General features: G+C 38.4%; 1 protein-coding gene across 11 annotated transcripts in view; it reads right to left on the bottom strand.

Moving 5' to 3' along the window:
- LOC309660302 (uncharacterized protein) overlaps positions 1 to 18,814 on the bottom strand; it is a 181,035-nt gene that overhangs the window by 112,734 nt on the left and 49,487 nt on the right. The gene's annotated exons all lie outside the window — the stretch shown is intronic.

The following is an 18,814-nucleotide window of genomic DNA, read 5'->3' as shown; positions in this document are numbered from 1 at the left end:
ACAAATGTTAACTCTAAAAGGACTGAAGGGACTTCCCTGGTGGTGCAGTGGTTAAGAATCTGCCTGCAAATGCAAGAGACACGGGTTCGAGCCGTGGTCCGGGAAGATCCCACATGCCGCAGAGCAACTAAGCCCGTGAGCCACAACTGCTAAGCCTGCGCTCTAGAGCCTGCGAGCCACAACTACTGAGCCTGCACACCACAACTACTGAAGCCTGCGCGCCTAAAGCCCGTGCTCCGCAATAAGAGAAGCCACGGCAACGAAAAGCCCCCGCACCGCGATGAATAGCCCCTGATCGCCGCAACTAGAGAAAGCCCACACACAGCAACAAAGACCCAACACAGCCAAAATAAATAAATAAATAATAAAATGATTGAAGATTTAAATACAAACCTATAACTTATAAACCCCCTAGAGGAAAACATAAGAGACATTTTTTATGACATTCGATTTGGCAATGATTTTTTGGATATGAAACTAAAAACTCAGGCAAGATAAAGCAATACAGTTGAATGGGATGACATCATATGTAAAAACTTGCCCACATTAGAGGAAACAATCAGTGGGGGTGGAAAGGCACCCTACAGCAGGAGGGAAAATTTTTGTAAAGCATGTATCTGCTCAGGAGGTAAGGTATAAAATATATAAATAACACCTAGAACACAATAACATCAAAAAACAAGTAACACAATGTACAGGCTGAAGATTTAATAGACATTAATTCAAATAAGATATACAAATAAACAACAGAAATGTGAAAGATGCTCAAAATAAGTAATTATTATGGAAATAAACAACACGACCACAATGAGGTATCACCTCATACTGATCAGGATGACCACTACATATATATATACATTCATACAGTATATAGCAAATGTTGACAAGGATATGGAGAAATTCGAATCCTTATGCATTGTTCAAGGAAATATAAAAGAGTATAACCAGCATAAAAAATAATATGGAGTTTTCTCAAAAAATTAAAGATAGAATTATATGATCCAGCCCTCCCACACCTGGGTATGTATATAAAGGACTTCAAAGGAGCATCTGTTAGAGATATTTTCACACTCAGTTACTTTGTAGCATTACTCACAAAATAAGTAATAGATGGAACCAGTTCAATATTCATGAATACATGAACGGTTAAGAAATGTAGCATATACATACAATGGATCACTATTCAGCTTTGAAAAAGTGATGATCGGGCTTCCCTGGTGGCGCAGTGGTTGAGAGTCTGCCTGCCAATGCGGGGGACACGGGTTCGAGCCCTGGTCTGGGAGGATCCCACATGCCGCGGAGCAACTGGGCCCGTGGGCCACAACTGCTGAGCCTGCGCGTCTGGAGCCTGTGCTCCGCAACGGGAGAGGCCGCGATGGTGAGGGGCCCGCGCACCGCGATGAAGAGTGGCCCCTGCTTGCCGCAACTGGAGAAAGCCCTCGCAGAGAAACGAGGACCCAACACAGCCATAAATAAAATTAAAAAAAAAAAAAAAAAAAAAAGTGATGATCTTGTCACATGATACAACGTGAATAAATCTAGAAGACTTTATGTTGTGATACGCAATAGTCACAAAGGAACGGACAGTATATGACTTCCTTTATGTGAGCACTCTGATAAAGAAAAAGTGGAGTGTTAGTTGACGGAGGCTTGGAGTACAGGGAAATGAGGAAGCGTTTGTTTAACAAGTACTCAGTCAGTTTTTCATGATGAAAGTATCCAGAGATCGATGGCACAATCATAATTATATTCATTATATACGTGAATATAATTAACACACTGAACTGTACAGTTAAAAATGGTTAAGAGGATAAATATTATGTTTTTCCCACAATTAAAAATTAAATACCCAAAACAGAAGTGTAAAACTTATCAAAAATTACTTCTTTTTTTGATATGTCCCTTGACCTATGGTTACTTAAAATCACTCTGTGTCATTTCCATACGTTTGGGGATTTTCCAAATATCTTTTTATTATTGATTTCTAATTAAATTCCATTGTAGTCAGAGAATATTTGCTCTTTATTTTCAATCCTTTTCTTATAAATTTATTTTATTTATTTCATTTTTGGCTGTGTTGGGTGTGCGTTGCTGCGTGTGGGCTTTCTCTAGTTGTGGTGAGAGGGGGGTACTCTTTGTTGTGGTGCGCAGGCTTCTCATTGCAGTGTCTTCTCTTGTTGCGGAGCACGGGATCTAGGCGTGTGGGCTTCAGTAGTTGTGGCACGTGGGCTCAGGAGTTGTGGTGCACAGGCTTAGTTGCTCTGCAGCATGTGGGATCTTCCTGGACCAGGGCTTGAACCTGTGTCCCCTGCACTGGCAGGCGGATTCTTAACCACTGCACTACCAGGGAAGTCCCCCCAAAAATTACTTTTAATTCAAAATTTTCTGTCATACAAATAACTTCATTTAAAAAGTAGATGAGAAATTAAGACTATTTCCATAAGTACTCACCAAGACAGAATAAAGCAAACAGTGATCAATAACCAAGAAGACAAAGTTGATAAGTCATAAGCACAGTAGGGGTAATAATTAAACAATCACATATATTATTGGCAACATATGGGAGATTCAAATTTGAATTCAACACCACATTGTCTTAACTGTACTGAGTTGAAAATTATCATTTACAGACATGAAATATAGGTTAAAAACAAAATGAAATTAACTAATTTGGGGGAAACACACTATAAAAAAGGAAGCATATTGTTGTGGATTTTCTAAAGAAAAATAAGAGAAAATTTATTGACCTGAATTCTGAATACAACATATATGTACTGTTAAAAAAGAATCTTGGGCTTCCCTGGTGGCGCAGCGGTTGAGAGTCTGCCTGCCGATGCAGGGGACACGGGTTCGAGCCCTGGTCCGGGAAGATCCCACATGCCACGGAGCAACTACGCCCGTGAGCCACAACTACTGAGCCTGCGCATTTGGAGCCAAGCTCCGCAACGAGAGGCCGCGACAATGAGAGGCCCGTGCACTGCGATGAAGAGTGGCCCCCGCTCGCAACAACTGGAGAAAGCCCTCGCACAGAAACGAAGAACCAACACAGCCAAGAATGAATAGATAAATAAATTAATTTAAAAAAAAAAAAAAAAAAAAAAAAAAAAAAAAAAAAGAATCTTTCTAATTAACAATGATTTTCATCTGTGAGGGATAAATTAGGAGTTTGGGATTAGCAGATACAAACTACTATACATAAAATAAACAACAAGGACCTACTGTATACCACAGTGAAATATATTCAATAACCTCTAATAAAAATGGAAAATATGAAAAAATATTTATGTATAAAGGAATCACTTTGCTGTATAGCAGAAATTAATACAACATTGTAAATCAACTATATTTCAATAAAAACTTATTTTAAGAAAGTAAGTTTTGGGCTTCCCTGGTGGCACAGTGGTTGAGAATCTGCCTGCCAATGCAGGGGACACAGGTTCGAGCCCTGGTCCGGGAAGATCCCACATGCCGCGGAGCAACTAGGCCCGTGAGACACAATTGCTGAGCCTGCGTGTCTGGAGCCTGTGCTCCGCAACAAGAGAGGCCGCGATAGTGAGAGGCCCGCGCACCGCGATGAAGAGTGGCCCCCACTTGCCGCAACTAGAGAAAGCCCTCATACAGAAACGAAGACCCAACACAGCCATAAATAAATAAATAGATAAAAATAATTTTTAAAAAATAAAAAAAAAAGAAAGTAAGTTTTATGCAAATTTTAATCCTTATATACTTCCTATGTTCTGCATTCCAAATAGTGCATTTAGTAAGGCTTACTTATTACATATTACTATTTAGTAAGGCTTTCTTATCAATATAGGGAACAGACTCTCCTTTATTTTTTTTTCCAGAACTCTAAGGAATTCAAGACCACTAAGGTCATCCTGTCTATTTATACATTTTCTTAATCCTATCCAAAAGCTGATCCTGCATCCAAATGTAAATGAATCACTACATTTTCCCATTCTTCTGTAGGAGCCAGAAACCCAACTCCACCACTATGGGACTCTTGGATATGAATGCCTTCCTGTGTTAATCTCTCAAAAAGGGAGTATTTTCAATACTTGAACATCATTAATTCATGGTGAGAATTCTTCAGACTCTATAGGGAACATGGAGGCTGACTATCAAAAAAAGGTTCTGGGAAATAAGAGAGAATTATTCTAAAATGCTGTTCTTGACTATCACAAGAATAAAGGAAAATAAAAGTGTTTGATAACAACCTCCCTGGGGACTTCCCTGGTGGTGCAGTGGTTAAGACTCCGTGCTCCCAATGCAAGGGGCCTGGGGTTCTATCCCTGGTCAGGGAACTAGACCAGGGATGCCGCAACTAAGAGTTTGCATGCCACAACTAAGGAGCCCACCTGCAACAACTAAGGAGCCAGTGAGCCACAACTAAGACCCAGCACAACCAAATAAGTAAACAAATAAATAAGTAACGACCTCCCTAGGCAGTGAGAAATGGAATATTTCCTGTTGTATCAGTAAACAAAGGATGTCACAAGAATCAGCGACTGCAGCCCTCCAGTGTGAGCCCTTGAGCCCTGAAAAAACCCAGGAAGGAAAGACTACCTGCCATCTAGCGGCCATCAGACTGACTGCAGCCACTCCCTACGGTGAGCCCTGAGGAAACTCAGGATTGTGAAAACACAGGATACAAAGCCCAGATAGGTGAGATGCATATCAAAGGAATCATTTCAGTGAGCCCAGACATCTTCCCATACATAGAAAAGCACTAAATTCCTTAACTTGGGATAGCTGGTTTTCTTTAACTAACAATAATCTTTTGATGTTCCCAACTACCTGCCCTTTGTTGCAAAACTCCTATATATCCTAGTTCCCCTCTCACCCCCAGAGCAGTTCTCTTAGAGTTACTTGACATGCTGGGCTTGAAGTCCTAAAAATTTCCACCTTATAAAACATAACTCTCGACTTTTAGGTTGTGAATATTTTTTAAGTCGACAGCAGGAACATCAAAAGTTCATGATTAGCGTTTTGTAGGTTCTCAATCCAAGACACATCAGGAGGAAAAGCAGACACAGCCTCTGACCCAGGACAGGACATTTACCTGAGAAGCTGCCATTTCCGCCTCTCCTTCCTCCTGCTTTAGGTCATTTTCTCACCAGTATTATGTTGAGGAATCACATCAGCCTCTTGGGAATATACCTTCAAAGATGTCAGCACAGCTCCCTCACCTGCTCTCAACACACCCACAGGCAAAAGGACCTTGAACTGCTGAAAAGACCAAACTCTCCCGTCCTCTGTCTCAAGAGAGGTTTAGGAACAGTCAGCTCCTACAGGAAGATCAGGCTGTGAGGTTCTCCTCGCTGTCTGTGCATGTTCCTTCCTCACAGATGTCCACAACTTCCACTACAATGAACTGTGTGGGCTGCACTGACTTTCCTCTTCCAAACTCAGGTAGAGCAGACACTGCTGCCTCTCCTTGGACTAAAGCTTGGGCTTAACTCTCACAAATATTCCAAGAGCCCACATATTTAACCCTGGCCTCACCTTAGAATCACCTGGAGCACTTAATTAGCACAACACTGATGCTCTCACACAACCAATAAACAGACTCTGTGTTGAAGGCACAGGTGATGTTATTTCTTAAGACTGGTCATCTGATCCTGGTGGGAAGCTGGAAGGGAACCACTTAGCTAAACTTTTCTCTTTTTTTCCCTGAATACAAATGAATACAAATTTTTTTTCCTGAAAACACAAAGTGAATACAAATCCCTCTGTGATCAGTTCCCCACTCTGAGAAGTTACGAATCTGCAGGTTTGTGGTGGAACCTATAAATATCACCTTTAACAAGTTCCTTCTTGGTGCAGGTATTTCTCCCCCAACCCCCATTTTCAGTTGTACTCAGCTAGAGAAATCACACACAGCACACCTGAGACCCCTGGAGTAGTGTGAGGATTTGGGATGGAAACTTCTAGAAGCACAGGCTCTTTCAGCCTGATTTCCTGGGGAGGGGCTCTTCCTGGAATGGACGTGGCCCTGTCATTACCTAGTGCATCTCTACTTGGGGAAGGGAGGTGGGAGGTGAGTGGTTGGTGGTAATCACATGGTGGCACTGGGGTTGTGTGAGGCTTTGCTGTAAGAATTCTTCCCAAGGTTACCTTGAGCCCGTGGGTCCTCTCAACCCCTCCCCTCCCTGGGGCCACAAAATGATTTGCAGCATGACCACATCTCTGCAGGTGAGGGAGCCTCCAATTTCTCCAACTTCAGAAACCAGGGGAACGAAGGTGTTTACATCACAGATGTCTCTGAAAATAAACCAAAGGCAGCAGTGGAGGATGGATTAAAAGTGTGTGTTGCTAAGGGACAAAAGCCTTTGAAAATGATGCCATGAATGCATATTTGATGATGCACAAAGTCATGATCTATGTAAGTAAAAAGGCACATTATAAGTGAATTAACAAATGAGAATTTTTTGCCGTTGTTGCCCCGTTGTGTGTCTATTTCTGTTTTATGAATTGTGTTGCTACCGTTTGTTCTCTCCCTCATCTTAGTTACTTATATTTTATCACATTTTTAAAGGACATTGATGGAGGTAAAAATTAGAGATGCACATTCTTTTTTCAAATATTATTTGAAAGCACTGATTATTAAAATATTAAGTGTGCAAGCAGCGTTACCAATATATATATTTTTAATTTTAAGATTTTCTTATAAAAGGTTTCGTTTCACAGCAAACTTGAGAGTAAGGCACAGAAATTTCCCATCTACCTCTTGCTCCCTCACATTCATTGGCTTCCTCAATATCATCATCCCCAGCAGAGTGGTACACTTCTAACCATTAATAAATCTTCATTGAATCATAAATATTTCAAGTCCATAGTTTACCTTATGTTTCACTTTTAGGGATGTGCATTCTATGGCTTTGGACAAATATATGACATGTCTCCATCATTATAGTTTTACACAGAATATTTTCATTGTCCTGAAAATCCTCTAGACTTAGGATATTCATAGCCCCACCTCTGCCACCCCTTTGTAAACAATGAAATTTTTACTGTCTTACACGTATGCCTTTAGGAAATACCGTATTGTTAAAAATCATGCATTACGTCGCCTTTTCAGATTGGTGGCATGTGATGTGGGTCATCTTTCCATATGTTTATGTGCCAAGCATCTATCTTCTTTGGTTAGCTGTCTGTTAAGTTTTTTGGCCCAGTTTTTAATCAGGTTGCTAGTTTTCTTATTTTTTTTATATTCCTATCCAATGTGTGTTCATTTTATTTCCTATTCTTGTCTAATTGCATTAGCATGGACATCTAGTACAATACTGAAAAGTGGGGAAAGGGGAAAACCTTGCTTTCCACCTGAACTTAGTAAGAAAGTTTTGCTTCTGACCATTAAGTGTGACGAAAGCTCTAAATTTTTTTTTGTAGATTTTCTTTATTAAGATGAGGAATCTCCTTCCTCTTCCCAGTTTACGGAGAACTTTTACCAAGAATGGGTGTTGGAGTTTGTCAAAAGCTTCCTCTGCATATTGATAGGATCATTTTTTTTTTTCATTAAGGTGTTGATAAGATGGATACAAGTAATTAATTTTTGAGTGTTGAAACAGCCTTGCCTAACTGGGATAAATCCCTCTTGGTCTAGTGTACAATTCTTTTAAAACATTGTTGGATTCAGTTTGCTACTTTTTGGTTGAGGATTTTTGCATCTTTGTTCCTGAGAGATATTGGACAGTCATTGTGAATATTAATAGTATTTTGTCTGGATTTGAATATTGGGGCTTTGATGTAGTCCTTCATTGGGGAAAATTCTGAGTCATTATCATTTCAAGTATTTTTCATTCCTTTTTTTTTTTCCTGGTATACCCATTACACATATGATGCACTGTTCTAATTGTCACACAATTTTTGTATGTTCTGTTTGGTTGATTTTTTTTTCCAGTCCATTTTCTCCTTTCTTTCACATTTGGAGGTTTCTACTGAAATGTCTTCAAGCACAGGTATAATTTTCCTCAGTTTTATCAGGTCTACTAATAAGCCCCTCAAACACATTCTTTATTGTTGTTAGTTTGTTTCATGTAGAGCTTTTTTTTTTATTTTTATTGATATCTTATCTCTCTGCTTACATTGCTATCTGTTCGTGCGTGTTTTATATTTTATCCTTATAGCCTTTAATATATTAATTGTAGTTGTTTTCAATTGCTGCCTGAGAATTTTTCCAAATTTTAAGCTCTGCTTCTAGTTTGATTAATGCTTCCATATCTACATTTTTCCCACTTCCCCCAGTTTATTATAAGCATTTAAGAGAAATCAGACTGCTCCTACAACACTTTGCGTAGAAACTTCCTCAGCCAAAGTTCCAATTTTATCACTTACGAGAACTACCTTGCAGAGAATCCTACGAGAGGACCACATTTCAGGCAAGCTCTTTGCCACATTAAAACAACAATGACCTCACCTCCAGTTTCCAAAGAAATGTTCCTCATTTCTGTCTGAGACCTCATCAGATTGAGCTTTATTTATTTATTTATTTATTTCAATTTATTTATTTTATTTATTTATTTTGGGTTGCATTGGGTCTTCGTTGCTGTGTGCGGGTTTCTCACTGAGGTAGCTTCTCTTTGTTGCAGAGCACCGGCCCTAGGTGCAAGGGCTTCAGTAGTTGTGGCTCGCGGACTCAAGTTGCTCCACGGCATGTGGGATCTTCCCGGACCAGGGCTTGAACCCGTGTCCCCTGCATTGGCAGGTGGATTCTTAAGCACTGTGCCACCAGGGAAGCCCCAGATTGAGCTTTAGAGTACATATTTCTCTCAAAATTTTGTTTACGGACCTTAGGTATTCTCTGAGATGATTGAGGCTCTCTCTAGAGCTCTCCCCTATTCAGAAGGAACACTGACCTTTCACCAAAATTGCCCTTAATAGTTCTTTCACAGTGATACAGGCCTTTTCTGGCATGCAGTTTCAAATTCTTCTATATCCTATCCATTATGCAGTTCCAATAACACTTCCACATTTTCAAGTATTTTTTTCAGTTGTACCCTTACTTCTCATACCAGTTTCTGCCTTAACCTGTTTAATTTGCTAAAAATAATATCAGAGACTGGGTAGTTTATAAACAACTGATTTTTTTTTTTCTCACTGCGGTAGGGGCTGGGAAGTTCGAGATCAAGGCACCAGCAAATTCAGTGTCTAGTGAGGACACAACTTCTGGCTCAAAGAGGGGGTCCTCTAGCTATGTGCTCAAAGGAGAGTAAGGGCAAAGGAGCTTTTCTGGGGTACTATGATGAGGGCACTAATCCCCTTTATGAGATCACTTCCCTCATGACCTAATTACCTCTTAAACTCACCACCTCCTAATACCATCAACCCTGCAGCTGGGTTTCAACATAAGACTATTGGAGGGACCAATGAGAATACTGATTATTCTTTTACTGCTGGAAGGCTTGAACATTGTAAATTGGCTTACATAGTCCCAATATACCTAAATTGGTAAGCAGGACTCTCAATTTTGTTGTTTTATGAGTTACCCATGTAGCTCATTATGAGCCAGACATGTAATAAAACCTTTTGAGAGGGATAGTGAGATCAAGTCCCCTGAACTGCCAACAAATAAAACATGATCACCATGGTGAAAACCTGGAACTTTAAAGGATGGAGGCACTCGGGCTACATCCTTGTGCACCACTCCTGGCAGAGAGAGGGATGTTGGTCTCACATCTAACTTCTCACTTCTCTACCTGCGCTTCTCCCCAGTGTAGACACGCCCTCTAAAACTCGTAAGATAGGGAAATACATCATGTAACACATCGATTCCTGCTATAGATTTTGAAGCAGCAAAAAATCATACGACGTGGAATTCATCAAAAAGGTTGTATCCACCTTGTTATGGGAAGTTTCCTTCCCCAATGTAAACACATTCAAAACCCTGTGAGTTGAGGTTTTTTTTTTCCCCTAAGTGATCAATGAGGATTTTAACATCTTAAAGTGTCAGGTGCTCTAGCAATATTGTACCATTCTCTGGACAAGCATGTGAAATAATTCAAAGGGCTAGTTATGGAAGCCTACCAAGAAGGGCTGCTTAAGATAATAGGAGTATTTCCTATTGGCTCATTTCCTTTTGGCTCTTCACCCTAAGATCTCTGCTAGCTTCCTCACTTTGTAGCTACCACTTATCTAGAGTGTAAACAAGATAAGGGGCTTCCCTCTCTCAGCCCATGAATGCAACCATGCTTCACTTCACAGTCCTTAGTGATTCCACACTCCCCTGTTCCTAGTGCCTCTACATTCATGACATCACATAAATCAGAAGGGTGACATGTGTACCTGTATAAAACATGCTAAAATATTTCAGTTTTTCCCTTCCTCATAATTCCCATAAATACATTTGGCTTTTTTTTTTTTTTAGTGTATCTTAAGTAAGTATATTAGTTGCAAGCGGTATCAGAGCACATCAAAAAGAGGTGCCTAGGGGGTTTCCCTGGCGGTCCAGTGGTTACGACTCCATGCTTCCAATGCAGGGGGCGCGGGTTTGATACCTGGTCGGGGAGCTAAGATCCCACATGGCGTGCAGCACGGGAAAATAAAGTAAAATAAGATAAAATAAAATATTTTTTTAAAAACTTTAAAAAAAGTAGAGGTGCCTACACACGTTACCAGCAAGATACAGTTCTGTTTAATTTCAAGCAGCCTATTGGCTCCCTGCAGCTCAACCAATAAACTTAACAATACTTTTGAATCACCCAAAGCTCTGCATCAATGTTGGTAACTCACTGATCCTCACTCCTTCCACCAGAAGGACAACAAAGAAAAACTGAGCACATTTAGGCTGCTTCCGTTATCCCCACTTTCCACAATTAGCTGCATTAACATATAGAACAATGGAAGGCACTTAACTTCCAACTCACCCACTACTCGGGCTAGAGAATTTGCTTCTTTTTTAGGAAATGTTCTCATAATTACCAATCAGATGTATCAGTATAAAGGAGCCTCATTTATTCTAAGAAAGTCATGTAACTCTTGGCACTCCATCATCACTAAAGCTGGAAATAAATTTGAAGTGTCTTTGAATTTACCATATTTGCAAAGACCATATGTTAGGCTGACAACTGCATAGATTTTGAAAAATAAAACCCACATTTTAGATGCCTTAGTATGAGACAAAATGCTTTATTTTTTTGACACAACAGGCAGCTAGAGTTTCATGATCACCTATCTTCCCTTATCCACCCCATATCCCAGGGGGTGATGCAAAGAGGTCCAGGTAGATGCTACACATGGGAGAGGTTTGGATCACAGCTGAGGATTCTTTAGTTTAAAACACCCCAATCTCTTAAAGTGGGTTGCAAGCAATCGTGCCCAACCTTTGATCAGAGTGAGACATTATGTTTATTATATTAGTCAGGCAATTATTCTGCCCTTTGCTGCAGTCAAAACACTACTTACATCTTCCAGTTTAGTGTGTGGTACAAAATTCTTGAACAGAGAGTGCAAGCTGAGGCTGATACAAGATGTGAAACAATATGGGAGACCCATGTACACTCACCTCCTAACATGCTGCAAGTTCCCGTTTGAAATGTGGGAATAATCAATCCTCTGAGTAAAGTTTTTTGTCCTTAAGGATGACATTTATTTGTGGTACCATGGGATTGCTAAAGATTTCAGGAGGCAGGAAGAACTGGAGGGAATGACTATGAGAATTCACAGAAAATGTCAGATCCCTGGGTAAGATGATGTTTATATCAGGGAATCAATGAGACTTAAGAGCAATTGGAAAGAAAGCTGAATAATACATTTTAAGAATAAATGTAACTTTTTAGACTTTATAGAAAAATATTGTTTACTATGATACAAGAAACTGTTTCTGTGTGGATTGCTAACCTAACTTTAAAGCTAAGTAAATAAATTTCTTAAGGAATTTCCCTGGTGGCGCAGTGGTTAAGAGTCTGCCTGCCAATGCAGGGGACACAGGTTCTGAGCCCTGGTCCGGGAAGATCCCACATGCCACGGAGCAACTAACCCCGTGTGCCACAACTACTGAGCCTGTGCTCTTGAGCCCGCGAGCCACAACTACTGAAGCCCACGTGCCCAGAGCCCATGCTCCCCAACAAGAGAAGCCACCACAATGAGAAGCCTGCGTACTGCAACGAAGAGTAGTCCCCGCTCACCACAACTAGAGAAAGCCCGCGCAGCAACGAAGACCCAACACAGCCAAAAAATAAAAAAAATTGTTTTAAATAAAAATTTCTTAAGAAAACAAAGGAGAATATCTCCATGGCTTAGAATAGGAAAATAATTCTGTAACAGAAAAAAAAAAAAAAAAGTAAAACAATGAAAATCACAAATTAGATAATATTAAATTAAAAATTGATAATGATTAAAAGACACAGAAGGAGAGTCCGAGAGAGACTCATATTAAGCAGGTACAAAGAACTTCTACAAATCAATAAGACAGCACAAGAACAGAAGTGCGATGATTAACCAAAAAACTTTTCAAGAAGAGGTTACTTAGTTCTCGGGTAATTAGGTTCAACATTAATTGAACATTTGAAAATGATGCTTCACTTCCATAGTAATCAATAAAATGCAGCATAACCAATATCTGGAATTTTCACACATTAATCAGAAAGCTAAGATGATAATGACAGGAATTATTAATTGTTGGCATGACTGCATATAACTAAGAGTCTCATTCCCTACTGATGAGTATAAAAATAGACAGTATCGTTTTGAAAATATTTGGAAATATCTAAAAACGACGAACAGATGAAACAATTCCATTACTACATATATACCAAAGATTAATTCATACTTGAATCACCAAAACACAAGTTCTAGAATTGATATACCAGCATTATTCTTAATAGACACAAACTGAAAATCACTCATGCTGATACACAGTGGAATAATTAATACTTAAGTATTTACACAATGGAATCATAAGCAACAATGGCAAAGTGTGATGCACAACAACAGGCAACAATATAGTTATATTCACAAATGACATAAGAGATAAAATATCCAGATACAAAAGTGTATATGCTCTGTAATCCATTTACATAAAATTAAAAGTAGGAAAATTTGATCTGAATTGTTAGATATCAGAACAATGGTTACCCTTTCTGGTAGTGACTAGGAGGGGAAACAAGTGCCTCTGAGTGTCTAACGATTTTCTGTTTCTTTATCCAGGAGCTATATACAGAGTATATTCAGATTCTGAACTTCTGAAATTTGCTGTTTATATATAAAACGTCTCTGTGTCTTTACCTGTTTTTTAATACATATCTCCAATTTTTCAAAAGCAATTTTTAATATCCATGAGTCACCAAGGTAGAAGTGGAATGCTTTAAATAATTGACACTGTGATTATCTTTTTAAAGTAAGCTGAAATTCTGAGATTATTAACTAAGATATACTGCTCATGTAATTTTCAAAGAGAAGGGATAAAAAGAACTATTTAAAAAAATCAATACACAAGAGTTAAGATAAAAAAAATAACAAAATAGAACAGGTTCATTGAAAAGCACATAGTAAGATGGAAAATCTAAACTGAAAAATGTCCATTACTATAGTAAACATAAATAGACTCATGCTCATGTTAAAATCAAATGCTTTTTCAATATATGTAATTAGATTTTTTTCATGAGATATACATAAATTACAAGAATTAAAGTAAAAAATAGGAAATAAATTCCGTGTAATTTTAAACAATAAAACTGTTAGCCTATGATATACTACTTAAAGTAGGTTTTAGTTTAAAACAATTTCTTATTATTGTAATTAATATTATTTTTCAATTTCTTGAACAATATTTCAATGTTACTATAAGGAAACAATTTGGATATACATATGCATATATATGTGTGTATATTTACATGCACATATAGGTATACGGTTTATAGATGTGTTTCATATATATACTATATACATACTTATACCCACATACACACATCATATATATATATATAAATACACACACACTCACTCACACTAATGTAGTATGTATGTGTATATGTATATATTTTTTCCTTTGCTTCTTTGTAGTCTAATAGATGGAAAATATTTAGGTGGTAAAATAAGCTACCACAGGTTCAATGCATACACATTAGGTCAAGATAATTCTATTGTGTTAAAAAAAAATGTAGAATCCTCAATTCCATGTATCAGCTTCATAATGCAAATGCAAAGAGAACTATATTTTTTTTCTAAAATTTAAGAATACCCATTTTGCTCATTTGGTAAACTACAAGCCACAGCTTTTCATTAAAAACCTAGATTTATGGCTTGTCCCCTCCAAACCAATATTTCTCCACTCTTCCAATTTCAGTGAAAGTCTCTATCAGAAAGTGATTTCCCCACATTAGGGAGAAGAACTTTGCCTCCTGAACACTCTCTCTGGCAAAAATGCCAAACTAGCATCCATATACGACAAGGAAAGAAACCCTACTCTGTTACATATCTCCAACTGCAAGCAATTTTACCCCGGATATCATGTATTAAATATCAGGTCACAGAATGTCTTTTTAAAAAACAGCAAAAACAATCTTTTGTGCTCTCTTTCACCCATTCTGGTTCTAACTGGATATTTCCAAATGAAAATATTTTATATATAAACAGCACATACAGCTCAATACCAAAAAAACTACCCAGTCAAAAATTGGGCAGATCTAAATAGACATTTCTCCAAAGAAGACATCCAGATAGCCAACAGGCACATAAAAAAAATGTTCTACATCCATAATTATTAGAGAAATGCAAATCAAAACTACAATGAGGTATCACCTCACTCCAGTCAGAATGACCATCATTAAAAAGTCTACAAATAATAAATGCTAGAGAGGGTGTGGAGAAAAAGGAACCCTCCTATTGATGGGAATGTAAATTGGTGAAGCCACTATAGAGAACAGTATGGAGGTTCCTTAAAAAACTAAAAATAGAGGTACCATATGATCCAGCAATCCCACTCCTGAGCATATATCATAGAAAACTACAATTCAAAAAGCTACATGCACTTCAGTGTTCACTGCAGTGCTATTCACAATTGCCAAGACGGGGCTTCCCTGGTGGCGCAGCGGTTGAGAATCTGCCTGCCAGTGCAGGGGACGCGGGTTCGAGCCCTGGTCTGGGAGGATCCCACATGCCGCGGAGCGACTGGGCCCGTGAGCCACAATTACTGAGCCTGCACGTCTGGAGCCTGTGCTCCGCAACAAGAGAGGCTGCGATAATGAGAGGCCCGCACACCGCGATGAAGAGTGGTCCCCACTTGCTGCAACTAGAGAAAGCCCTCGCACAGAAACGAAGACCCAACACAGCCATAAATAAATAAATAAATTAATTAATTAATTAAAACAAAACAAAACAAAACAATTGCCAAGACATGGAAACAACCTAAATGTCTATTGGTAGATAAATGGATAAAGAGGATGTAGGGAGAACCTTCCTGGTGGTCCAATGGTTAGAACTCCACACCTCCACTGCAGCAGGGGTCCCGGGTTTGATCCCTGGTCAGGGAACTAAGATCCAACAGGCATGTGGCACAGCCAATAAATAAATAAATAAATAAATAAATAAATAAATAAATAAATAAAAAGAAGATGCAGTACATATATATATAATGGAATACTACTCAGCCATAAAAAAGAACAAAATAATGCCATTTGCAGCAACATGGATGCAACTAGAGACTATCATACTAAATGAAGTAAGTTAGAAAGAGAAAGACAAATACTATATATCACTTATATGTGGAATCTAAAATATGACACAAATGAACCTATCTACGAAACAGAAACAGACTCACAGACATAGGGAACAGACTTATAGTTGCCAAGGGGGAGGGATGGAGTGGGAGGTTGGGGATTAGCAGATGTAAGCTATTATATACGGAATGGATAAACAACAAGGTCTTACTGTGTAGCACAGAGAACTGTATTCAGTATCCTATGATAAACCATAATGGAAAAGAATATGAAAAAGAATGTAAATATATATATATGTATAACTGAATCACTTTGCTGTACAGCAGAAATTATCACAACATTGTAAATCAGCTACACTAAAATTAAAATGGGGGGTGCTTAGCACAGAGTTACTCAGAAATGGGCACAGCTTTTCCTAGAACCCAAAAGCAATGGGAGAGCGGCCAGATCATGCAGGTCCTCACAGGTCAAGACCAGGATTTTGGCTCTCAGTGTGGAGGTGAGGGATAATCCCTGGAGCCGAAGGGGAATACATGGAGGATTTAAGAGCACAAGAAACAGGCAGGAGATGTCCCCCTATGACAGCGACAGAAATAAAACTAGGCTTCACAAATAGCATTTCCATTGAAGCAGATCTTCCCAAACCGTACTAGGTTTGACAGAGGTTTGACTTCCTCTGTGATCTTTGGACCTCTCACCTGCATCACCTGCTTCATCTATTCACACATGCCTGGGCATATGGCTACTGTCTCCATTCCTTTCACATCCCAGGGATCCTTCTTTTGCTCCAACAAGGTGACCAGTTCTGGCTTATAGAAAACAAGACTGTCCATTAAAAAGAGCAACGTAAGTTTTGCTGTAGATGCGCCAATTTCCAATCTAGTATTGTGCTCAGGTGAGAAGAGAAGGCATTGTGGAATGTTAAAATATTTGAGAAATTAATTTCCCCAAAGACTGTTTTTTGAAAGAATATTTAAAATACTAGGCAACAGGTAAATATCAGTTCCTGCGATCCATGTCTAAGTAATAAATAAGGGGTGGAAATCTGATCTTTAGTGTATTTTATACAAATGAACTTACAGAATTACCAGTAATCTAGGGTGAAAGATGCAGATCACCTCAAGAAAGAGGAAGGTTATCCATTGGCACATATATACAATGGAATATTACTCAGCCATAAAAAGAAATGAAATGGAGGTATTTGTAATGAGGTGGATGGAGTTAGAGTCTGTCATACAGAGTGAAGTAAGTCAGAAAGAGAAAAACAAATACTGTATGCTAACACATATATATGGAATCTAAGAAAAAAAAAAAAAAGGTCATGAAGAACCTAGTGGTAAGACGGGAATAAAGACACAGACCTACTAGAGAATGGACTTGAGGATATGGGGAGGGGGAGGGGTGAGATGTGAGAGGGTGAGAGAGTGGCATGGACATATATACACTACCAAATGTAAAATAGATACCTAGTGGGAAGCAGCCGCATAGCACAGGGAGATCAGCTCGGTGCTTTGTGACCACCTAGAGGGGTGGGATAGGGAGGGTGGGAGGGAGGGAGATGCAAGAGGGAAGAGATATGGGAACATATGTTTATGTATAACTGATTCACTTTGTTATAAAGCAGAAACTAACACAGCATTGTGAAGCAATTATACTTCAATAAAGATGTTTAAAAAAAAAAAAAAAGAGGAAGGTTAGGATCACGATCAAGCCTTTCTGACTATACCCACAAACTCCCAATTTTTCCTAAAAAGCAGGAATCTGAAATTCTATCATAGGAAGCAGAAGATTTCAGGAAACAATCTACAAGTGAAGGAATCCAAACCCTGTGGGTGGATAAGGAATTCTGGAAGAAAGGTATCCTCACCCAAGGAGACCAGGTTCCTATACTTCTCTAACATCACATCCCTGTACAATTCCCATTGATCTTGGTCCAGGCATTCTCACTCCTCTTGAGAGAAATCTATGGCCACATCCTGGAATGTCAGCAGATTTTGAAATTAAAAGTACACATGCCATGTCATCACAGGAAGAGTTCATTATGTGACCCAAGAAGAAAACAGCAAGTTAAGATAACTGGTTTTAATTTAGAAGAGTGTCTTCAATTATCCAATAAGATAGTTTTGTACACAGTAGTATTCTCTGTTTATATTCACTGTATTTCTAACTACAAGAAAAGGAAATAACATGTGATTCACAAAACCATTTTACAGACTGTACTTATCTGGAAGAGTAATTATAAAATGATGACATCAGCACAGGCATATGCATTTTTGAGTGTTTTATGTATATCATACTGGATAAAATGTGTGTGTTTCTCAGAAGGAAAGGCCGTGGTGAGGTAGAAATGCACTTTCAATTTTGAACAGGCACACAAGTACACTGGGGATACTGTAAAAATGCAGATCTCACTCAGGAATTATGGGGTAGCGCATGAGTTCCACCTTTTTAACAAGCTCATTTTTCACTAGTGAGGCCACAGTCTCTGATTCGTTAACCACAATTTTGAATAGCAGAGATAGTAGGGAAAGGTAAGAATTCACAGTTAACTTGGAACTGTAAGTGTTTTATGGCTTTTACTCATTTAATAGAACAGTAAGCATACCAGCAACAATCCTTTTTTGAATATTTACTATGTACTATGTATATTTCTAACATTTTTTGAAAAGTATTGAGTGCACCACATAAATAGTTTAAGAAAAATAATATTACTGCTTCTCTGTTTTGTGATATTTTGTCAAACACTCAGTAAATATTAGAGCTTGGGTTTTATTCCAGTTTACCTGAACTAAAATTTACCTAAAAAGAACAATTCAAATTCACAAAGACAACACTAACAAATGTTTACCTCAGATTCTTTAACTGGCAAGAATAACAGAATCAAGAAAAAAGTGGATCAAATATTGACATTTCAAGCACACAGACATACATTTATTTGGGCACTTTGTACATATTAAAGGTGATACTGAAGAAAATATTCATGACAATGAAATTAAGATTATTTTAATTGAGTAAATCTATAAATCTATTTGTGGATGATGCTCTTTGTGTTTTAAAGATACACAGGGTGAGAATATATACAATGGTATAAAATAAATTATCGCTACTGGTTTTGAATTTTTATTTCTTTGAAAACTTTTATTATTTTTGCTGAGCTA

The sequence above is a fragment of the Balaenoptera physalus genome (genome assembly GCF_965194825.1).
Source record: "Balaenoptera physalus genome assembly, chromosome: 4".
NCBI lineage: Eukaryota > Metazoa > Chordata > Mammalia > Artiodactyla > Balaenopteridae > Balaenoptera > Balaenoptera physalus.
The sequence above is the reverse complement of the archived record's forward strand: the minus strand, read 5'-3'. Positions and strand labels throughout refer to the sequence as shown.